Below are 9140 nucleotides of genomic sequence, written 5' to 3' on the forward strand. Positions count from 1 at the left end.
TGACGTCACGTGTCTTCTTCCTGAGTTATTTGGGGTTATTTTGTATTCAACGCTACACAAACCCACAAAGAAGAGACTAGACCGCAGAAACGGTGGCAAATTACTTTAGAAACAATAAATATTGGGTTAAAGTTGTGGGAAAGTTGCTGTGTTTTGGACAAAGTTGCAAAAAAGTTGCGATTTCGCAAGGTTTGCTTGATTTTGCATTAATAGTTGCGACCGCAACATCGCAAAATTCTGCAGGGTCTGTTCAATACATTTGAACTGCCTGGAATCTGTGTAACTTATGCCCCATGATTGAGCCATTACACACAAAGTAAATAATTCAATGTACTCGAGTACAGTTTATAAAAAAGGTACTTCTGTAAAAGAAATGATGAGAGTAGGAACTCATGCCTCTGTGCGTGCATGCAGAGGTGCATGTATATGGAAGGTGCATGGGTGCAAAATGGTAACAGTTTATACCAAATGGATACAAAACCACCTCTGAACAAAATGATAATGGCTTGGTACAAAAAAATAAAAAACCTGTGGGCTTAATTGGAGGAGAAGCCATTCTTACTTAGAGTAATTAATGATAAATGGACTGCACTTATATAGCCAACCAGGCCACTCAAAGAGTTTTACACACAATCTGTGCCCTCGTTTCCCCATCCACACACATTTATTCTGCACATCTCTACAAGGCAAACCTGAATAAATCAAACTATAAAGTCTGTTACTGTTGTAACATTTAATAGCACCTAATCTAATCATCATTATAGCAGCTTATTTAACTATGTTTTTAGTTTTTGTGGTCATCAATTCTTGCATATCATTTCCATTTCATACTGTTTAAGGGTTCCTGTTTAGTTCAGAGATAGAAAAACAAAAATCCATTCAAACCACCAACAACATTAAGCTATTCTCCCAGCAGACAAACAAGAAAAAGCTGCAGGAAACTGGAAACAGTTTGTTCACCAAGTGTCATCATTAATGCCGCTCTTTGTTGACTTGTTCTGTTAGTTTCAGCACACTCTTGCTCTGCGAGCTGTTTTTGTGGCCTTGGATGTTTCCATGTCGGACAGCTGTGATCTAAATATACAGAAAGACTTCCTAACTTCAGGAAAAAGATCGAAGGAAGAGCCGGATTTAGATCCTCCTGCAAATTTCCTCTGAAAGGCTCCCCTGGTGACCGAAGACAAAACACGCAGCGAACAGCTATATGAGGTCAAACAGGATTTTTTTTTCTTAAATCTTGGTTTATCTCTTTGGTTGCAGCCTTTAGCCACTAATAGATCTGGTGTTTCCTGAACCGTGGCGGCCTCCAGGCGTGTATCTGTACACCTGTTGGACATTTCTGCACTCACAGTTGGCAGTGGGTCCAAACGGCTGCAGCCTATGTGTGGGTAAATATTCCTTCCCCGGCGATGCTGATGTGACACTTAACTGGGGTAAATACACACACATGTGTGTCCATCACAGGGACCCCCACCTGCTGAGGTTACACAGGTTTCACCTCATCTGAAGGACATCCGTACAGATACTGCAGCTTCCGCTTAAAGACCAGACCAGAGAGGGGAATTTGGCAGAAAACAAGTGAAAATTCAAGTTAAAATGAATTCTGGTTTACAGATACAATAATTTAGACATCTCAAAATAATAATTCTCTTATTATTATTTTTTTAAGTGCCACATTTTCTAATTTACTTGCAGCATTCCTTGAAGAACTGCATGTCGCCCGCTGTCCTGCATGCCAAAAGTTTGTGAAAACGGTTAGATGGAGATGACTCCGCTACCACCACACCTATGTTACAGACACACAGCTGGATGACATATTCCAGATTGATGAAGCTTTCTCCATTTCAGCCCTGCAGCTTATCTTTGACTCCAGTATGAGCTCAGCCTCTTTTTTCCTGACACATTGAGATGAATTGTGTGAAAAAGGTGCAGCGGGTGGCTTTGTGGACATCCTTCAGGAGGTGTTGCCGCTCAGTTCGTGACGCTTTCTTCAGCAGCAGGAACAATGGGAGGAACCAGCTGCTGCAGGAGTCACCGTGACACGTTGGAGAAGCTGTTTACGTTCAGCTTGGGTCAAACTGGACACCAGATTACATCTGGACTCTTGGCTTATCACAGCAGGGTGTGATAAGTGTGTGTGTGTGTGTGTGTGTGTGTCACAGGGAAGCTCAGCCATCTTCAGCTCTGTAAACTCCTCAGGTGGCAGTGAAGTCCATCAGGAGGATGGCTGCAGACACAGACTGTTCTCATGGTATTCTAGTTGCCACCATGACAGGCAGGAGATCATGTAATTACCTGTGTGTGTTTTCATATATTAGCAAAATATCTCATGAACCATTAAACTGATTCTAATGAAACTCTCTAAAAGTTTATCTGTTGTAGATGTGCATCCAATGACTATTTTCCAGGTCAACCCAGTCATTTCTACAGATACTGAGCTAAAAAAAGAAGTGGTAGTAGCTGAGAGTCATCCTCAACACAAAGTTTGACCAAAAACAGCCAAAACTGTTCTTTTTTAAAATCACAGGAAGATCTTAGTGGAAAACTCTGGCATGAAAGCTGACGGGTGATATGGTTTTTATTTTATAGAATTATGATAAAATAGAAAAACTGAACATATTAAGTGTTTCTGCAAAAAACATTTGAGCTGGTTGGCTGTGATCCCTCACCCTGTTACTGTGACGTAGCGCTCGTTTAAAGAATCCTTGCTCCACCTTCTTCCACACAGATAATCACCACCCAGCAGGAAGAGTCAGAATATCTGCGTTGAATATAAGAAATAAGTGTCCTCTGCCTGAATTAGACTCCTCTTTGGTGTGTGTGAAGCGTTGACTGCTCGGCTGATCTTCCTCTATGGTAATTTTCCCCACAGACGAGTTACAGTAAACTCTTTTGAAATGCTTTTCTTGCTCAATCTGGGTAAGAACCAAATGCAGCCTGATTGCAGAAGTCTTCCCAGAAGGACATCTCCGTACCGAGCTGCCCCCGTGATTCATTGCTGCCCTCTGCTTGATGATGTTTGTCGTCTGCAGACATACAGCTGTCATGTTTCATGGCAGGTAAATATTGTTTGTCGCCATCCCTGATTCAAAATAGTTCCTTTTAAATCGGTCCCGTTTTAAGCTCAGTGTTAACACCACGAGCCACAGATACCCGGCTTCAGCTGCTGTTTCCCATCCCGACTATTAAAAGACTGATTCCCATTAAGAATCTGATCAGAAAAGGAAGAATTTGCGGCTCTTCTTGCACAGTTTCTCCCGTCTGTAACCGACTCAGACTCTGTGATATCAGATAATTCGCACCCATCACTCTGTCGTTGATGAACATTAAGGAAAGGTCAGATTTGACTGTCAGTCACACGGGGTTTATTCTGAGTCACAGATCAAACGCCAGGCCGAACTTATTCAAAGTTTGCATTGTTCTCTAACATGCTGTACATCTGAAACATAATGAGATTCATCACCAAACCAGTGGAAACTACAGTAGGAATGAAATGCTGCTAAAAAGGAACCAGACTTTTCTATACTTTAAATGGTCTGAAACAACAGCTCTTTAAACTTCCTGAAGGTTTTTCTTAAAACTTTGGCTGTTTTTTCTCAATTTTTCCAGCCTTTAACCACAACAGCACACTGAGGACAACAGAAAAAAAGACTAATTACAGCAGGTGAACCACGTCTGAAACTCATGTCTTTAAGAAAATGTTTCTTAAAAGACATTAAAAACCTGAACCAGGACCTGGAAGATGAATCATCCTTCAGTTATTCATCGGCTGGATTCCCCTTGAAGCTAAAATCCAATTTCAATTAAACCCAACTTAAATAATTTCTTTCATAAATTAAAATTAATGATATGTTTGTGGTTTGAAACATCACACTGCACCATGAGAGAAGTTTAAAAACTCAGTCCTAATAACTGGTATCATCATTTATTAAACACGTCTTATCTAAAGTTTTTTAACTTGTGCACCACAGTGATCAACAATGGTTACAGAAATCGCTGTAAGCCCTCCTAACCCTCAGCTTCCATTTAATGATGAGCTGCTTTGTATCTAAATCCTTCTCTTCCATCTGCTGACAGCTTCCAGGTCTGAAGCTTCATCAGCTCAACTCTGAGCAGTGAAACTGTTGTTAAAGCAGCAGATCCAACCCATCCTCTCCTCGCTCAGTGTTTCCAGGCAAAGAAACAAAGCTGACAGATGCACTGGTGTCAGCGCAGATCTTCACCAAATCCAAATTTAACCGCTCCTATTTTGTTTTTAACAAGTGGAAAACAAGCTGCAAACAAGGAACACGATCAGCCCAGGCAGTCGGAAAAAATGTGATGAGTCAAAGCAGCGAGAGTGGGGGGGGATTCTCCATCTTTAGTCTCCTTTTATCCCCTCAATAACTCCAGTTTGAAGTTTTAGTTTTACCCCGAGCTGAAACCACTTGTGCTGTGTGGCCTTGAATAACACGAGGAACGCACGAGTGGAAAGAAAGCAGCAGACACTGGATCCAGTGGAAGCAGGAGGGGAGAACGGGTGCGAGGCTGCCAACATCTCTGCTGCACTTTTAACCCGCTTCAGTCACTTACAAAGCATCGGACATTTTCACTGCATGACTCAGATCCTCTCTTTTATTCTTGCAAGAAAAGAAAAAATCTTGCATTTTGAATTTTTTAGGTTTTCCTTCTAATTTTGTGATTACTTTGAGACGTTTACTGTAACTATAAAGGTTTGACAAAACAAAGCGTAAAGTCGTCTCCAGGTCAGTAAACTGAACGTTTTCCACTTAGGTCAACTCGTATTATATTAAAGCTTGTCAGGTATTAGGATCCTACAATTCCCTCTACCCTGGTAGGCAAGTAAAAATAAAAAAATCATTAAGCATTTTTCCTCAAATAAAATCAATAAAACAGACAGTTTGTTTAAAAAAGTGCTGAATTTAAAGTAACAGTCCAGCTGAATGACGTCTGTCTATCTTAATAATATGAGCAAGAATACAACACATAAAATCAAACAAGAATAAAATTAGCTCTAAAACAAAACCCTGCGTTAGCTGCGTCAAAGACAGAAGAAACAAAACTAAAACTTTTCCAGTTATTATGTCTCTACAGACCCAAGACGGTTCCAGTGAAATGCAAATCTTAAAAACACGAAGATGTTTGAAAGAGCCGGGACAGAAACAGATTTATATCTTACAAATTAACAGGTGAGAAGAAAGAACTGATAAAGACATGGCTGTCAGAGTCACCGGACAGGAAACGGTTGGACCGTGGAGCCTGTAAATCCTACAGATGCTTGTGCATGAAAACCGCTCAGTTTCATCTTCCCCACATGGAGATGCCTGAATGCACTGAGGTGATTGGCTGATTAGCTGTTTCTGTTAAATGACTGAACCTAATAAAGTGGTGCGATGCTGATGTGAATCATGTAACCAGGATAGTTTCATCTTTCTTTGAGGACTAACATGTTTCCCAGTGATGCTGCAGAACTGGAACATGGTGACTGTAGGAGGTTTAATAATCATTAATCTATCTGACAGTTTCGCTGCTTCTTAGGTTTCTCTCTGTTCATTTATTAAGAGCTGGACGAAGATAAAGTAAATCTCATTACTATCAGAGGTTTGGTTTACAAACATTGACCTTGTGATTAAAAGTAATGGTTTCATTCCTGGAAATGTTTCTCAAAAACTGCTGACTAGCTTCCAGAAATGTTTTGTACTTATTTAAATCATAGTTATTATCTTCTCACCTGGTCTCACCTGCAGGAATGTTGGCCGAGCTACAAGAAAACAGAAGTTTTTCAGTGGTTCCTGTTGTGTAAACTCAACATGCGCAGATTTTCCAGCGATATGTGATAATTACAAAGTTAATGTTCATCTATTCAAGACAGAAGCCACAGCTAATGGACATTAACCAACAAAAAATGTCTCCAACTCAGTCAGTTTTACACATAATGAGCTCAAATTTAGTGAGCTGGTAGCTGAGAGTCCTTCAGGTTTGATCACTTCCTGATCAAACCTTATAAAAGACAACATTTAACCAAAATGGCTACAATCCTGCCTCCTCTCAACATAAAATGATTTTACTTTAAATCTGCATTCCTTCAAAGAACATTAAGTCTTTAATTTAAAAAGAAATACATGAAGTTAGACAGAATAAACATCACTCTCCTTGTACTCAACCAGTTAAATTAATATAAATCACTCAATAATAAAGTGTAATTTATGCTATGTGGTAAATTCTTTATCATAAAAGGATCATTTTGTCAGTTAGCCTACATACTGCAGCTCCTCTCAGATAGTAAAAAAAATACTTTAAGGTTTAATAATTTGTGTCCAGATTTAAACTGTATCACAAGTTTGGATCCGTACTAAAACAGGAAACTGCAGAAAAGGGGTACGAGTCGAGTTCCAGCCCCTAAAAACAGCAGATATGATGCATTTTTTTTTATTCTCAGGTTTGAACAGCTAAGTTAGTTTATAGGATTTAATCTGCTTTATATAAATCTCCAGGCAGCAAAGTTTTATAGTTTTTGTGGTACTGATCAGCAGAATAGCTGATTATCTCAGTCATTTTGTTGTTGGTGTGTGGCGGGTGTCCCCTGACATCATGCTTCTATATGAAGGTTGTGTTTATGGGACACTAACACAGTTGTTTACATTTTAAAGTGAAGGAGGTTTTCTGGGATCTGACCTGAAGTGACTCGGTGCACAAACACCTGCAGCCTCCGCTCCGCCGTGTTGTTGTTACCGGGTAAAGTTTCTGGTTTAAAACGGAGCAGCTGCAGCGTCAAACAGTGGATTTAATCCCGAGTTCCTGCAGTAACGACCCTGAAACTGAACGGGTTCTAAGCGGTCCCAGTGAGGCCCGTCAGCGCACCGGATCAGGTGTGAAACCGTCAGGCTGAAGGTCAGGGCTGACGGCTGCTGTTTACCAGCTGCACAGGAGCATCATCCTCCGGGACAACTGTGCAAAAATAACCGTGCAGCACTGATTCTTGGCACCACTGCTTGAACTTTGTGTTGCTGCAGGAGGAAATTTAACCAACAAAATGCTCCAAAAACACTGAATTTACAGGAAATGCAGTTAAACAGCTGATTAAGGGTGCAACAGGTGCCAAAAAAGGGTACCATTAAAAAAAAAAACCAACACAATATAAACAAAATAAAACAAAATTCTGAAGGAAAAAATATTAGAAAGTTCTGTTTAAAGTCTATAAACTTTTAAAAGCGTTATTCCCTTAAAAAAGTGAAGGTTTTACAGAAGACAATAAGTACTGCAAAATATTTTGCAGGTTTTTCGGGGTCAGTATCTCCTGTAATTAGTTACCGTTCAACAAACTTCAGGCCATAACATCGTTTTTTAGTATTCTTGTGAAGATCTATGATAACAAAACCATCAAAATCCACCAAACCAGAGCTTACAGTTAAAGAAATAAAAGATGATTAACAGAAAACACTTACATTTAGGAGTCTCTTGGCTGGTGTAGCCCTGAAACAACAAATATTTGTTATAATAGTTGTTGTATGTGTGCAGATAATAGCTGTTATTTGTTGTAAGAGTTATGTGATTTAATAAATAGCAGGCTTACATTAAATATTGCACAAACTGAACAGATAGCTCAGATTAAAAGAGAAACAGCCCCATGAGAGGCCAACACAACCTGAATATAAAACATTTAAACCTAATCTTCCTGCAGCCTGAATGAAGCCTTCGAGTCCTGCTGGTCATTTCAGAAACACAAAGATTAGATCAATTTAATCAGATCTAATGTTTCCCTCAAAGTCAAAAAGACTTAAATAAGATCTGTTATTTATTATTAAAGCCTTCTGCAGAATCAGATGTTGCAATATAAAATACTAAAATCCACTTCTAAAATAATTAAAGGTTAAAAAGCTTAAAATGTTATTTTTTCCATCCAAATATGACCCACATCCAAACCAAAGTTCACTTCTTTTCACCTTCAATCATCTCAACATGTAAGAATGAAGTTATTGATCCTTTTTGTCAGAAACTAAACATTTCTGCTCCTCAAAGTGTCATTTTACAGGATTTAAGCTAATTATTTTTTTAAAACATGAACTTTGGACAGCTGCTTTAATAAAACTTAGTGTTCAGGAAGAGGTTAAAAAGTTAAAATAATTTGTTTTTCTTTCTTCTTTATCCAAACTAATTCACATATTAGTGAAAAACTACAATATTACATGAAATATCAATACAATATTTAAAGTTAAAGGCTTAATTTAATCATTTCAATAACAGATTAAGTGAGAGCTGTAATTTAAGATCCAAAGTTAAAACACAAACAGCTAAAGGAGAACAGCTTTAGCAGCTGTTAGCTAACACTTTGTTTATTGACAACAACAACAATAAACATCTGGCTTCAGCAGAAACATCAGCTTCTTACCTTTCACAGCAGAAGTTAGAGAAGTCGGTCTCCATCAGCTCCAATAAAAACAAACATGAATCCCTCAAAGGCCGAAAACAAACAAATAAACAAAAACAAAGCGGGTCAACAGAAGCAGGAAGCTCCAAACAACAACACTTCCTCCTGAAAACAAACTTAAAGTCGTTTCAGAGACAGAAACGATTAGTTTGCTGATAAAATGCTACAGGAAAAAATACGAAGTGGGCGGGGCTTATGGGGTTAAATCGCCCGCCAGATTTACAGCAGGTGTGTTTAATTTAGGTTCACCTGCTTGAATTACCTGGTTGAGTTGTTCATGGAGATTAACTTCCATCTGCTCGATGTGCATTTTTAATTTCTCAAAGCTTTTTAGGATCAGTTTGACCTCACAGACAAAAAGAAAAAAAATTTTTTTTTTAACTCAGTAATTAAAAATATGAAAAAATAAAACATCCATTTGTCCATGCAGGGTCACGAGGAGGCGGAGCTTCAGCGGGGGACACCCTGGACGGGTCACCAGTCCATCACAGGGACACATGGAGACAAACAGGACAGACAACCATTCAAATAAAAATGAATTAAACTAAAAGAATAAATAAGAATAAGAATAAATTGTTGTTTTTTTAACCATTCACAAAGAAAAGTTATGACTTTTAGTAGAAATCTTTTTTTTTTTAATCTGCTTCTGAGTACTTGCTCTATGTCTGACTGATGCTAATTTTAGCTTTTAGCTGTGGTTTAGTTGATTTTA

General features: G+C 38.7%; 1 non-coding gene across 2 annotated transcripts in view; it reads right to left on the reverse strand.

Annotated features, from left to right (window-relative positions):
• The window catches only part of LOC108245572, a 108604-nt gene extending 99822 nt beyond the window's left edge, over positions 1 to 8782 (reverse strand). For both annotated transcript variants that reach the window (XR_003039950.2, XR_003039949.2), the window contains exons 1-2: positions 8390 to 8782; positions 7446 to 7473 (exon numbers count right to left, since the gene is read on the reverse strand). This is a non-coding gene — a transcript (uncharacterized LOC108245572). The remainder of the gene's footprint in view (positions 1 to 7445; positions 7474 to 8389) is intronic.
• Between the last annotated feature and the right edge of the window lie 358 nt (positions 8783 to 9140).

Source organism: Kryptolebias marmoratus, linkage group LG17, assembly GCF_001649575.2.
Source record: "Kryptolebias marmoratus isolate JLee-2015 linkage group LG17, ASM164957v2, whole genome shotgun sequence".
NCBI lineage: Eukaryota > Metazoa > Chordata > Actinopteri > Cyprinodontiformes > Rivulidae > Kryptolebias > Kryptolebias marmoratus.